General features: G+C 46.6%; 1 protein-coding gene across 4 annotated transcripts in view; it reads right to left on the bottom strand.

Annotated features, from left to right (window-relative positions):
• Window positions 1–15,675, bottom strand: part of NPHP4 (nephrocystin 4) — a 100,933-nt gene that overhangs the window by 36,914 nt on the left and 48,344 nt on the right. The window lies entirely within an intron of this gene.

Below are 15,675 nucleotides of genomic sequence, written 5' to 3'. Positions count from 1 at the left end.
GGTGTCTTGCTAATCAGTTCATAGGCCACTAGATCAGTGATGTAGATATATGCAAGAGCAGAGTGATGGAGAAGATTTTAACAGATTGCCTACATGGGAGAAGACAAGTATGGTTAATAGTAAAGAAAGGCCGAGTCTGCCCAGCAGTACTGTGATTACTGGCAGTGGGTCACTTTCAAATGGTTTAGTAAAGCTAGGATGACCACATTTCCCTATGCTGAATATGGGACAACTGGTAAAATTACTTATCTTCAAGCGAATTCAACGGCAATCGTACAAACGTTCAAATCAGCATCAAGCTGACTGAGCCCGTTAAAAAGTAATACTGCAGAGTTGGATTCTTTTTATTTACCTTCTTACCTTTAAGGCTTTAGGGTTACATGGGGAAGGGGTGACGCAGACACATTCCCGTACACCTCTCTCACACCGCTAGGGTGACCAACTGACCCGACCCTCTCTGCCCTCCATGCCTGGCTGGGCCCCCAGGATGGACCCGCCTCTCCTGGTACCTGGCACCACGTCTTCCTGAGACAACACGCGAGGGGAGAAGCACACAGGGTCACATGGCCCCTTCCCCAGATTTCTGCCAGAACGTGGCCAGCAGCAGCTTTTCGGCACTGGGTGGGAGGGAAGGGACAGGCGCTGCTTCCAGCTGCAGAGGAGGAGGAGGGGAGGGAAGGGATGACCTGGCCTGTGTCTTTGCAGAGCTCACTTCCCACCCACCCCCAGCCCCGGCTGGAAGCAGCTTGTCCCTTCCTACCCGCACAGTGTCGAAAGGCAGCTAACATACCCAGGCTGCTGCTGGCCACCGACAGAACCCAGCCGCCTCCTGTCCCCTGGCTACAGCGGGGGCAGGAAGGGGTTAAGCCCTCAGGCTGCATTGTGCACCAGGGCCCAGGGAACCTGACTGCGGGGGCTTCAGGGAACCAGCCAGAGAGGGGGCTCAGCAGGGGAGGGTGCCTAGGGGACGGAGCAGCCCCACCCTCCCTGGGGGCAGGACCCAGTGTGGTTGAGGGGGGTGAAGAGGGTGATAAGCCCCTGCCGTGGGGGTTACTGTACAATCTGCAGGTTCGGAGCGTGAACAGGCTGGAAATCACCCCCCCCCCCAGAGCATAGCTGAGCGGTGGAGAGGCTGCCCCAGGCCAGCGCTGTGCGGGGCTTTGGCACATGCCGGGCTCAGCTCCTCCTGGCCAGCACCCTGGGCTGGAGCCTCTTGGCCTTTCGCAGGGCACTGGCCCAGCCAGAGGCAGCGGGGGAAGGAAGGTGCCTGCCGGCCAGGCTGCTGGTGAGCTGAGCACTCTGACCAAGGGCTGGTCTCTGCACGGCGCTGGGAGCAGGATGTGCCCTGTCGGGGGGGGGGATATGGAGGAGCAGCGGGACTGGGGGGTGAAGGGGCAAAGCAGGGAGAGGACAGTGAGAGGGGAAGCACATAAAGGGCCAACACATAACTGCTGCCACCTGCCCGCACTCACCAACCACCGCAGCTTGCAGCCAGTGCCGGCCGGTAACGGGATGGGGGGCAGAGTCCTGCTGGCCGAGAGCCAACAAGCAGCGGGGGCTGCGCCGAAGGACCAGCAGGGGGAGCGACTGGCCCCGCGCGCAGTATCTTCGCCCCACCACCAGCCTTGCACGCACACCCCCTCGTCGGCCACTGGACCCCCCTTCACCCACTCACCACTGGTGGGGGAGTGGCTGGCGAGCAGGGATCCGGCCAGCAGCAGAACCTGCCAGTACTGATTGGAGAAGGGGGAGACCGAAAAGACGGGACATCTGAAGGATGGCTTAAATAGGGGACTGTGCTTTTAAACCCAGGATGTAAGCATCCAAACATTCCGCTGTTGTTCCAGATCCTCTCTGAAGTATCCCATCCTGTTAGGTTTGTCAAACTGCCTTGTACATCTCAGGAGAACAGGTCTCCCTGGGGGATTTATACCCTTTCTGCTCTCGGATGCCTTGTATATGCCACAGGAAGAGCCCAACTTGTAGCATTTTGCAACTTCTACCACACACTGGTATCAGGAGGGGCAGAAACACACTGGAAAGAATGTCAACCACCCAGTGCAAGTGAGAGAGCCTCGTGTCAGTTCTCCAATCCCCCAACCCTGTTTGCCAGCCTCTAGCAATGGCAAAGGCAAGATTTCAGTTTGATTTCAGAATTCTGACTGTTGCTGCCCAGAACAGCAGGGTTGGTGTGGTCTATAGGAACTAGGTATCATCCCTTTAAACCAGTGGTCCCCAACCTTTTCCGGGTGGCGGGTGCGGACAACAAGCCACCGAGGACCGTGGCTGGTGGACAAGCATCCGCCGAAATGCCACCGAAAATCAGTGGCATTTCGGCGGCGGCGCCTCTTGGTGACGCCGCTTTTCGGCGGCATTTCAGCGGATGCTTGTCCGCCGGACAGTACACGGGCACACAGAGTGGCACCGCATTGGGGACCACTGCTTTAAACAGTTTGTGAACCCTCCAGTGGCTCTCACTGTGTTAGAAACCACCGGGACCCAACCAGAGCAGCAGGTGTTTAGCTAGGCCCTGCAATGTTGTGTACATGTAGCACTGGTATTTGGACCCCCTCAACATCCCCGTGTAGTTTCTTCACATTACGTCTATTGTGTAAGGAGCAAAAGACATCAGTTTGTGGCACGACAAGCAGCCGGACTGATGGGACGTCTGTCCAAGCTTCTTTGGCCATGAAGTCCTGATGCGAGTCTCAGAGGGGGAGAGAACCTCCAATGAAGTAAAAAAGACAAGAATAAAATGGTCTTTGCATCAGTTTGGGATGCAGAATTATCTTTTGCATACAGCCTCTTTCACAGCTACTCGCTTTAATCTGTTTCATGTAAAATGACGGTATTTTTTGAGCGCTTCAGAGCTTATGTGCAACATCTGCTCAGTCCTTCTCCAAGAGTAGCTAGGAAAAAAGTTATTCACGCTGTAAGAGAAGTACATGCTGCACGAGTGATTATCTTTAACACGGATCTGACCTAACAGATTGTACCAAGTCCTGCTGTGCACTTATAATTACGATCAACTTCTAAATAGGTAAAACAAGCATCAGTTCTGATTACAGTGAATAAGCAGGGTCTGCAGCCATGAGACACCTAGCAGGAACTGCTGGAGAATTAATCCATTGGATGCATCCCAGAACAGAATTAATTCTTATGTCCCTTTTAATAAATGGGATGATATAGCAGCTGTCCTATTGGCCAAAATAGGCAACACCATTGCTCTAGCAGTGCACAGCACTAGCTCTTTCAGGTGAAGATGTCCCCTTTATCCATTCAAAACGGAAAGGCAGGTAACTCCAGTGGCAGGAATCAGCGTCTAAGTGCGCTTCAGTCTGGAGCGTTTGAATGACTGGGTAGCCCTTTAGGTAGCACATCAGCTCACACAGTGTCCGTTTTACTTACGCAATAATTCCCACTGCGGGGGGCTCCACTACACGATGCCCCGTGACAATAAAAGTTCTGTCTTTTAAACCCAAGGCAAGGAGGCACCTTAAGGATGTCTCTGTCGGTTATTCTACCGCAGAGTTTAGGGAGAAAGGGGATTGCTGCTATCAGAAGATGTTACTTTTTTTAAGGAACAATGTGGGATTAAAAAAAAAAACTCCACTAAAAGCTTCCACATGCCTCTGGGCTTCTGGCAGGGGTTGGAGACTGATGGGAGCTGATTGGTGGATTCTGTTCAGGAGTCTGTTTGTGTAGCGTAGTCTCCCAGCTGCCTGCTGCTTTACAATGTGATCCGTCGCTTACATCAGAAAAACAGCCACAGGTGCTGCCCCAAATAATCGCCATCATTGCACTAACTTCCAGCTTCCGTCCAACATGAACACTGAAGGGGATTTCTAGGTACACTTAAAAATAAAGGGAAGGGGGCAGGCCTTTTACAGATAACCCTAAAAGGCCCTTCTTGAGCAAACCTAGATTTGTTCAAGCGGGTCTGTGCACTCTCTGGATGCTCATTTCCTCCCCTCACATGCAGTTAGCTTTTCGTGAAGGGGCAGAAGCACTCATGACGTATGTTCAGCCAGAACCACTGTTGTCTCCCTGCACTTGGTCGCTCTGGGCAGCATTACAGAGCACAGCATCACTCCTCGACAGCTCAAACACTCCTCCTCCTCACAACAACCTGAACACTGAAACAATAAGCAGGGAAGGGAGGGAGCACGTGTTATGTTTTGTTCCACCTGCGTCCAACATCCCAACACAATGAGGCCGGACTTTTCAAAGGAATCTAGCACCCAACTCCCACAGAAGCATTGTTAAGGGCTAACTAATTGTGACTCTCAGCATGCCTGTGAAGTGAGTAAACTTCACAGGAGAGGAAGCTGAGGTGGCACAAGGTTAAGAGACCTGGGGAGTCAGCAGCAGATCCCGGATAAGAATTCAGATCTCCTGATTTCCAATCTCCTCTTCCACCACAGGAAAACACCATTTCTGTACACATATACACACAACATAACAAATCCCAAGTCATTCTTATCGCCTATGTTCCCCCCCATACACACCCCTTTGAAGCCTGTAAGGTGCCAATTCCCACACCAGCTGAGGAAATGTTCTGTCAGTTTCTGTTGCACTCTTGGTCAATAAATCAACTCAGTTTAAAGCAGCTTGACTGAGTGAGCTCTCCCATCACTGAACACAGGGTTCAGTGTCATTTTAGAAATTACTAGGCTTTGCACTGATCTTTTAGTTTAAAACCATTACAAAACATTGAGAATGTCAGATATATTTCTACTCAAGATTAACTGATGTTAACACCTCCCAAAAAACACTGAAAAACTTTATACTGGGACAAAAATTAAAATACAAAGTCCAGATTTCTATTGCCCTACACTAACTCTGTTTCCATGTAAATGTGTTATAAAATCCAAAGAAGTCTAAAAAGTCTAGGCTACAAGCAAGCAGGATTGTTTTTAAACAGATTTTTTTTCAAAGTTCTCCAGGAGGCATTAGTCGCTCTTTAGGAAAAATATCCCAGAAGAATTTACCATAAGATAGTTTCCAGCTGTTTATTAAATATAACACAGAAGTCGAAGGTGGAGTCAGAGGTTGGAGTACACTGCTACCTTCCAACTGATACTAAAAACTAGTGTCCATCTGGAAAGATTGCTTGAGACAAAGGTAAAATTAGATTGCCAACTGCGCAAATGTCCAGGCCTGTTCAGAGATTAATTTTTCCTGACATTCTATCACTCCACAGCCAGTCTCCACTCACTGAGTGCAGCTGTCAGCAAAATAATTCAGATTTTTCATTCAGCTTTTCTAACACTTGGTCACATACCAAACCAGACAGCTTTGAAGCCAGCTTGCTCTTGGCAGAGAAATCAGGAGCCAAAAGGGTTAATTATAAAGTTGCAAATGGACTTAGTTCTTTCAATGTCCTGTGTGTGAGTGCACCCGTGTGTGTGTATGAGATCCATATTTCTCCAATGTTCCTCATTTCATTTTAGTCCCAAAGTTATCTTGGGCCACACAAAGATGGTGTCCCCTTAATGTTATTGCTGAAAATTAATGATATCAGCAATTGGGTCTCATGAGACTGAAAGCACCATCAGCACCAACACTGAAGGCAGGAATCTCCCAGCATTTTGAGTTTCCTTCATGAATGATTTCGGTGTCCCACCTTTTGGATTGTCACAGCACACTGCATTCTGCATCTGGGTTGGGTGGAGAGGGATGGTGTGTCTGCCATTAACCACCTTGGGCAGATAAAGGAACGCTGCTTTTCAGCTGAGACCTAGCTGAGTTCTCCTGTCTGGATTCCCCTCCTGAAACTGGACTAAGGTTTAAAAAGAAACAAAACTGAGCTCTGCTTGTGCAATGTGCCAGAGTGGCAGCTCTTGGGCATTGAATCCGCTCTTTCCCGCAAGGCAGGTACAGCATGTAGCTGTGCACATACAACAGCAGTGCAAGCTACCTATGCTCGCCTGCCACCGGTGTGCATCTCCGCTACAGCCTGCAGGAAAGTTCTAATAATTGTGTCCCACTGAGTCCTTGCTTCTCTGCTGAGATGGCTAATAAAGGTACCCGGCGGTTCTGGATTCTGTACCTGGAAATCTGTTCCTCTTGCTGCCTGGAACAGTTCTCACTACCTTCTAGGAAGCCCTCTTGAACAAGGGAAGTGATTGTGTCACTCTGACTTTCATTCTAAGCCTATTAAGGGAGCTGTGCTGCGGGAACAGCGCCCCCAGCATGCAAGTCTGGGCCGGACGAGCACAACTATAAAGGTATTTTTGTATAAATCACCCTAAGAGGAGACAGCAAGACCAGCTCTAGCATTAGAACAAAACCTTTACCAGACTGGGCACGCGACATGAGGACACTGCTGAGACCCACACAGGCAGCTCAGTACAGACAAGCAGGGAGGCGCAGCACAGTCCCGATGACTGTGCTGGAGCCGGCTCCCACTGAACATAAAACATGCTCTAGACCAGGACGCAGGCTGAGCAGTGGTGGGGTGGGACATGCTTCCAGAGGTGGTTCACATCAGAGGAGGAGAAAGGCATGTCTCAATCGCCAGTAAACAAACGCAGTAAACAAACAAACGAAAGGGTTTCTGTCAGAGTTAACAAAAAAAAACAGTCAGTGTGAATTTGAAGCTTTTTTTTTTTTTGACAACCCTGAGGAATGAAGTCTCAGATCCCTAGAACAGGGACAGCTTGGACTGCAACAGTGTAAGCTCCCCCGCCATCACCCATAACCTGTGTGTCCTGCTCCTGTCCTGCAGAGACCAGGTCTCTAGGCTCAATCTTTTTGGCTCTACAAACATTTGTCCTCTGTGCTCAGATGGCCAACAAGCACAGCAGTCATTGCTAATCTGGTGGAGGTCTGAACTAGGGATTGGACGAGAGCACCAGGAAGTAGACGGAGACCATTAACTCATTTCAGAGAGGCCACCCTGAGCTTTCACTAATGGCTTATGATCTCGACGACATCATGTCCTACATGGAAAGTTAGTTTTAGTGGTCCCAAGAATTCACAGGGTAGCATTTCTGTCGTGCTACGCAATAAGAAAGCAGAATGTTGCAGACATAGGAAGCCTATCCAATCAAAGACACCCAGGAGTGGCAGGAAGGGTTTGAATCTTGCAGCAATTTCTACAATGCACATGTGCTGGTCAGTCACTGATGTGCCAACAATACGTGGCACAATTCTGGGCCATTACTGAAGTCTCACACCTTCCGATGACACAAAGGGACACAAAGGTGGGATTGCCATGTTGCACTAGGACCAGTGACAGGAATACTAATAAACTGGGTTTTGATGGAAGCCTGCTGAGCTGCAATCCCTCCCCTCTGTACATTGAGGACACAGTTGTATGGATGGGATAGTTGTGCTGCCGCAGAGACGTGGGTCTTTTGGAGTAAGGCTGCCTCCGTTTCAATAAGTGCTAATAGGAATTTAATGTTAACTGTGCAAACTGGAGGAGTTTGCTCAAGGATGGAAAAGCCAATGTGCATAATGTATTTAATGAGAGCCACTAACATGAGATATGCAGAGTGAGTTTGCTGAATTTATGGGACGCAGAAACAGACCTGCCTATATTTAACTAAACGAATCTGTTATTAACCTGAAAAGTAGTGAGCGAAGAAGGATGAAGGGCCAACGTGATGAGGCTGTTGCTTAGCAACCTGCTGCTGTTCATGCAGAGAAACGTGTTGGGATTGTTTTTGGATTGCACAATGAGAGTGAGACATGAGGCTATAGAAATGGAGCTCAAGCAGTTGGTCATGCAGGATGAGGATGGGGTAGAGGGAGCGGAAACACTGGCCAAAGATGGTCACTTTGTTGAAAGAACCAGTGTGGGAAGGATCTAGTCTCTCCTGGGTACCCAAAAGTATCAATGAAATTCTGGAGGAATGTGCTCTGCAGCACCTGGTGGTTGGGAGACTGTGGTCCAAAACTGAACCTGCCTGTGACATTAAACGGGTAGTGAACACACGGCTTCCACGTGACCCAGCATGACAGCTTCTTCATGACCACACAGCACACGGGGTTTCTAAGATGGCAGAAGTGCCTTTGTGTGAAAACTCTGATCAGTCCAGATGATTGGTTTTTAACTAGAGTGACTCCACATAGGTTCAGGAATTTTTCAAACCGGTCTCAGAAGTTGCTATGGGAGCAACAGCCTCATCATGTTGGCCCTTTATCCTTCTTCGGTCCCCATACCAGAAATGTCTTTCTTTATATTGGAGTACTTGTGGCACCTTAAAGACTAACAAATTTATTGTAGCATGAGCTTTCGTGAGCTAAAGCTCACTTCTTCGGATGCATAGAATGGAACACACAGACAGGAGATATTTATACATACAGAGAACATGAAAAGGTGGAAGTATGCATACCAACAGGCAGAGTCTAATCAATTGAGATGAGCTATCGTTAGCAGGAGGAAAAAAAACTTTTTGAAGTGATAATTAAGATGGCCCATAGAAGGTGTGAGGAGAACTTCTATGGGCCATCTTAATTATCACTTCAAAAAGTTTTTTTTCCTCCTGCTAACGATAGCTCATCTCAATTGATTAGACTCTGCCTGTTGGTATGCATACTTCCACCTTTTCATGTTCTCTGTATGTATAAATATCTCCTGTCTGTGTGTTCCATTCTATGCATCCGAAGAAGTGAGCTTTAGCTCACGAAAGCTCATGCTACAATAAATTTGTTAGTCTTTAAGGTGCCACAAGTACTCCTGTTTTTTTTGCGGATACAGACTAACACGGCTGCTACTCTGAAACCTTTCTTTATATTAGAAACCATAAGCCCAAATGTATCTGGCCATTGGCAGGAGGGAATGGGAATCTGTGTAATAGCAGCAGGCAGAACAGAAACTGCTGCAGCCATTTTCAAGGCATGTTCTTCCCTGTGGCTGCAGAATCTAGAGACTAATGGTGAGCCCCAGCAAAGAGACATCCTGGGTCAGAGTCTAATAGCAGATGTGCAGCCACGAGTGATAAATAGCAGAGATTAGAATCTGGTTGCAGACATACATGTGAAACAGAGGAAGAGTCTGTCCCTTATGTAAATGCACCTAACCAGCAACTACATCTCATCACACAACCTGCGTGTTGCTCCATATTAGATTTTGAAACAGCTTGTTGGTCAGAAAGTTCTTCAGGGGCACTCTGGTTATGTGACTGGCACTAAATAACTTTTCCTGACTGAAAGAGGCTGCGCAGACATCGATCTCCAGCTGGTGAAGGTGAGCACTTCGAAGCCCAAATCAAAGCAGGCATGAGGGAGAGCGCTCTAACAAGTCACATGCAAGGCAAGAGTGTAGGAATGGGGGAATGCACTACTAGAAAGGCAACAGAATAACCCTCTGGGCTCTGTTTGGATACGAGTACCAATCAGCGTCTACAGGGACGGGTACAGCATAAGAACCTGAATATAAATCGGACAGATGGAATGAGATCAGCTTTAGTTAAGGCCCTTTTGCAACAATCTCCTATTCAATTCTCTGAGGCGTGCACATGACACCAAAGAAAGGAACCGGGTATTAGCGATGGTAACTGTTTTAGAGGCAGCCAGACATGTGTCTTGAAATAACTTATTGGTAATTGTGACCCATAACCACCATGCAATAGAACCAGCTTCCTGTGTTGAATTTTAGGAGGTAGCACTTTCCCTGAATAGATATAATCAAGATCTCACTGCTGTCCATGAATAGACATATTCAGCAAGCAATTAAGTAGAGATCAGGAGACCAAATAAAAAAGTTCTCAGAAAATTATATTGAAAAGCACAGTGGGACAAGGTTTCTTAACACACAGCTAAGGCAGGGAGAGGAGAAGGGCTGACAAGCCTTGTGATGCTGCCTGAAGCACAGAAGTCTCTAAGCCAGAGACCCCCTTCCGTCAAATGACACACTTAATCTTAACAAGCAGTGAGCTGGAGGAGAAAGGCAGGAGGAGTGTAAGGATGCGAACAGTCCTTGCAGAGATTCAGACTGGATCTGGTGTCTCTTCGTGATATATCCCTGAGGCAGCAATTTGGGTTACAAGTCTGTCTTCATCTCCAAGACACAGCCCCACAAGTTATGCAGACTGACATATACTTCAAGCTGTCCCTTTTCTGTTAGATAATGGATGCTTCTTCATTTGCCATCCCAGGCTGTCGTGTTGTGATGCTATGTGCTGTTAGATTTCACACTCGACCCCAGAAGTGGCTGCATTTCAGTGACAGGTGAAAGATTTCTTACATAAATCTTAATTTTGGAAATTGCTTGGGGGATGCTCAGAGGTGAAAGGAAGAATATAAAATGTAAGGGGCAAATTTGGCAGTCCGTAATCAAGCAAAACTCCCAATGGGAGTTTAAGGACTGCAGAATTAGGCCATAAGGTTTTTTTTATTATTACTGCTACTTTTAGGGTGATAGCTTTTGCTGAATGAGCAGAAACTAGAGCCTCTACTGACATTATCAAAAACTAGCTGTGAAAGACACAAAGCAATAACTATGTTGACAGTGTTCTTTAGAGTAAATGTCATTGTCAAAGGAAGCATAACCTGCCAATGCTTTCCAAAGGTCTGCACTAGTCTCCTTTAAAAGTCAAGCAATCTCTCAAGGTGCGTAGGTAGAAAGGACAGGGACTGGGGAGTATATTCTGGTGAATTGACTGAAACTGTGGAATTCTGACAAGCAGCAGAAGAAGGGACTCTGGATAAATGCCCATTATGCTCATAGTCTAAATGCACAGACTCTGGATAAACGCACATTCCCAGAGACTGCCCGACACTAGTCCCTGGTGTATGTGGAACAAGATCTATCACTCTACCCAGGCACTAGGTTTGCTCAGAGCTCAAGTGGTGGGCAAAACCAAGAATAGTGGACAGGTGCATTTTTAGGGCTGTGGGACCATAAACCAGTGTCTGATAAATGCCAATAGCATTTGTATTCAAGTAATTTGAAAGAAACAGGCAGGAGGATTCATGTTCTTCTTGAGACACCATGTCAGGAGTCTACCCTCACTTGAAACTGGGCGGTTTCAAAGTGAGGACCCGCATGTCTTCCCCCCACCCCAAAATCCTAGGGTAGGTCTCCTTCAGGCTGCCACCACTCGGTCAATTACGTGGGCCGAGACACCCCTATATTCCCCCTCCCACTCCCCTTTCCAGAGACGTTCCCTGGGGAAATACAGATCCACTCATCGGAGGGAAACCTCCCCCCCTCTCTCTCCTAGCCACTGGAAAGAGATACCTGATTCAACTGTTTGAATCAAACCCAGGAGGAACTATCTCCCCCCTCCCTTCTCTGCCCGGAGATAAGCCTGTCTCACCACCGAGAGAGTGTCTTCGCCCCTCCCCCTATCCACAGTAGAAGGGATTTAATCAAGTCTTTATAGAAAGAATTTATTAAAAGGAAAACAAGAAAATACAGAATCTCTATGAGCCCAAGCTGGACACTCATAGGGTATAACCTTGCTAAGTTTTGGAGAGAATCCTCTCTCTTTCTCAGTACACAAAACAGCAGAATAAGAATAATCAATAACAAACACACAGAATTGCAAGCATAGGATTATTAGGTGAGGACACAACGTATTTTTCTAATACTCACTATCTTGACTAGAAGAAATTAGTTCAGAAAGGTGGAAACTTGTAGACTTGATTAAAACATCTGGACCCTTGTAACTCCAGACGGCTAAAGACCAAGACCCCCCCAAACAGAGGGAAAAGTTCCCTCCTGGGAGTTTCAAATTCTCTTCCCTGATTGGTCCTCAGGTCAGATGCCCACCAGGTACTATGCTTTAACCCTTTACTAACTATTCATGACACACCAGAAGTTAGAATTGTTTCTATTAAAGACTCTTGGCAGGTTTTCAAACCTAAGCTTACTTGCCAGGCATTGTGTCTACAAGCTTTTCATATCCATGTTCAGCGTGTCAGACAGACGGATACACCCAGCTGAGACAAATTACACCTGGTCTTTCCCAGTCCCATGGGGAAGTCAATGGAATCTGCAAGAGATTGGGAATGTTATTTACCTGGGCTAAGTCTGCCAGCAGGATTTCCGAATACTTGTCTTAAAATGATGGGAAAGAAGGGGGAGGTGAGCCGCTGGCTTCAGTGCAGAGACCAGAGCACTGCACACACAGGCTGCTTGCTGTCCTGGTCTGTGGTAAGCTAACTCAGAATTCTCACTAACCTTTCCTGGTTCCCCAGCTAATTGTGAGGGTCTGTCAGGGCGGGGAGGGGGGCTTAGTCTGTCAGCCACAAAGGGTAAAGTCTTGTGAAATAACCCACACCAAACTATGGTCACCCCAATGGGAGGCAGCATGACCAATGCATGAGATCTACTGTGTAACCCCAGGCAGATGCATGTAGAAACTGCTTGTGCATACCTCATCTTTCCTAATGGACCATCCCTTTACTTAGACTGTAAGATCTCTGAGGCAAGGACTGTCTTGTTCTGTGTCTGTGCAGCGCCTAGCGCAGTGGGGTTCATGACAGGGGCTCCTGGGCACTCCCACAGCACAAATAAATAACACCAATAACGGCGACTAGATGGGATTTAATCAACTGGCAGTCATCATAACATTCTTCTAGGCAAGAGGAAATTTGGCTTATGCCACCTCTGCTCAGCCAGCAAATATTACCTACAGCAGCACCGGTGAAGACTTTACAAGCTCACCGCGCCACGGAGACAGAGAGGCAGATGTCCCAGGATCTGCACTCTGGGTTTCTCACTCGGTTACACATTGTGCTATTATTGTGGCACTGAGGTCATCCAAATGTGCTGGGCGTTTTGTTTTGTTTTTTACAGACTATTAGCTACAGCATGTTCCTGCTCAAAACTGTAGCCCAGTGTCGTTTCACATTCTGCACGATAGCTCAGGTTCCTTGCTCCCTATAGATATGGCACTGCAAGTGCATGTTCAGATTAATTTACCTCTCCTTTTTCCACATTGTAATCCATTTAATTATATTGATTAATGCCAACTCAATTGCCTTTATGAAAAGACACTTCAAGCAAAGTCCTGCAATTATGTCCAGGAGATCCTAACTCAATAGACCCAAGGAAACGCCACTATTAAAAAGCTTAAACTGGCCCTTTCAAGATTTCTGTTTTAAAACCTATTAAACAAACAAACCAACCCGACTGTGACAAGCCAGAAAGTTCGAAGGCAGAGTATGAGTCAGTACATATTTACAAGGCAAAACCCATGGCCCGACTGCCCTCTAGTGGATTTCATGATGCATAACGTGGCCTACATTTAGCCTGCTTTAATACTTCAAAATATGGTGCATTATTCATATCTATAAGTCAAAGTGCGTCACTAAAGCTGACAGCTACAATATCATTAGGGTTACCAAAGGACCCATAGCAGTCTGCAAAATATTCAAACAGAAAAGGTTTCAGTCATAACTTAAAAGCTGTTATGCATTTAAAAGTCTCTTACTGAGTCTTGGGAGAGAATGCGCAGGAAGATTTTAACTGAAAGCTCTAGAGGGAGCATGACAAAATAAGTTCAAATTAAATGCATTCAGCAGAGTCAGGCTCTATAGGCACAGTCTATGTATTTCTATAAGGTATAAACAGATGAATCTGCTAGACTATATTCTCATGATCTTTCAGCCTCCGTTTCAAGTAGCAGACTCCTGTACTGTGCAATGATTTGACATCCCCTCTCCCACACCTAGTGGGACAGTGGAAATGCTGCAGGTGTGGCTGTGCTGTTCCCAAGGAGAGATTAACCTCTAGCATTAGTTCAATGGGAGACAGTGTTTCAAAGTATACGTGCTACAAACACTCTTGGATCCCCAATCAAAGTTCAACAGGAGGCCGCTCTGAACCCCTGCTCACATCAACAGGTTCCAAAGCATGAAAATGTCATTCTGTTTTGAACAGAACCTCCAGAAGATAGAGAAGAAAAACAACTCTCCGGGAGGTCTCCACTCCATAGGCCTAGGAGAGATTCTCAAATACAGGCATGTTCCTACTTTACTCGGCAGCTGTGTAATAAACTGCACAGTCTCCTCTGCATCCACCGGGAGACTTGAAATGGGCTCCCTATTACGTACTCCACATGCCTCTGTTTCCAGGGGTGGCTGGCCACCATCTCTGACAAGAATTGGCCACCCTACAGGCACTAACTAGTTAAAGATGAGACTATGCAGCAAAACATTTACTAACAGATGACGTTTTCTGGCAGTTCCTCAAATACAGATAGTCCTATAGACTTCAGTTACACCACCACATTAATAAGGTAATACACTCACACACTGATGTTTAAACAGGCAGTTAAGCTGAGAACAATCTGGTTAGCGCACCCATAGATAAATTGAAAAAGATTAAAAACAGCAGAGGGGGGAATGACTTTCAATGAGTCGTTCATTTTTTTACAGTACCTCCCACGGTGAAACTATCAATTACATCGTTCCATATAAAGAGATGCTGCTTAAATGGGCACACTCATTTTGCCTGATTTTGAACCCAGTCCAGTTCAACTCAGACTCTAGCATATTGGGTTTGTTTCCTGCTGAGGAAACGAAGGGCAGTGGGAGAAAAAAAATATCTTGGAGGGGCCAGAGTTCAAAAGCTTGGACCTAACTCTCAGTGAAGTCAAAGGCAATTTTACCACCATCTTCAATGGGAGCAGCTGGGCTGGAGAGTCTTGCCCGCATGCTCGGGGTTCAGCTGATCGCCATATTTGGGGTCGGGAAGGAATTTTCCTCCAGGGTAGATTGGCAGTGGCCCTGGAGGTTTTTCGCCTTCCTCCGCAGCATGGGGCAGGGGTCGCTTGCTGGAGGATTATCGGCTACTTGAAGTCTTTAAATCAGGATTTGGGGACTTCAACAGCTGAGTCAAGGGAGAGAATTATTTCAGGAGTGGGTGGGTCAGCTTTTGTGGCCTGCATTTTGCGGGAGGTCAGACTAGATGATCATAATGGTCCCTTCTGATCTTAAGTTCTATGATTCTATGATTGATTTGGAAAATATCACCCTACAGTATATTTTAGCTGCACACATGAACACACAGTATACATGGGGTACCACTTCTGCCAGATAACTTCTGTTCCCAATGCACAGCAAAGCCTTCCCTTTATCTAGGAAAAGGTTGGATTTCTTTCCTTCTTTTTTAAATTGAATCACTCAGAGGCTTGCTATGTGGAAGGGTCACCAGTATAAAAGTTTGAGAACTACTGATCTAGGCAGGAAAGATTTGGTCCTTTGTCTCTGTACCTCACCCCTTTTGACACAACATAGGAATGTGCCATACCAGATGATCCCAATGGCCCACCTGGTCCAGTATCCTGCCTTGACAGTAGCCAGATCAGATACTCCAGAGAAAGGTGTCAGAGATCCAGGTGACACATCCTGGAATAACTTGCCCATTGGAGTTGTTGTTCCCTAATCCCCAGCAGGCAGTGGTTGTTTTATGGCTTGACGCATGTGGGGTTATACCCTGTCTATATTTTTTATCCTACTGTGGATGTTCATATTGTCCAGTAAAATGTCTAGCCCAAGGGTTAGCAGCCTTTCAGAAGTGGTGTGCTGAGTCTTCATTTATTCACCCTAATTTAAGGTTTTGCGTGCCAGTCATATATTTTAACGTTTTTAGAAGGTCTCTTTCTATAAGTCTATAATATATAACTAAACGATTGTTGTATGTAAAGTAAATAAGGTTTTTAAAATGTTTAAGAAGCTTCATTTTAAATTAAATTAAAATGCAGAGCCCCT

Source organism: Mauremys mutica, chromosome 21 (assembly GCF_020497125.1).
Source record: "Mauremys mutica isolate MM-2020 ecotype Southern chromosome 21, ASM2049712v1, whole genome shotgun sequence".
Lineage (NCBI taxonomy): Eukaryota > Metazoa > Chordata > Testudines > Geoemydidae > Mauremys > Mauremys mutica.
This window is presented reverse-complemented; position numbering and strand designations above follow the sequence as displayed.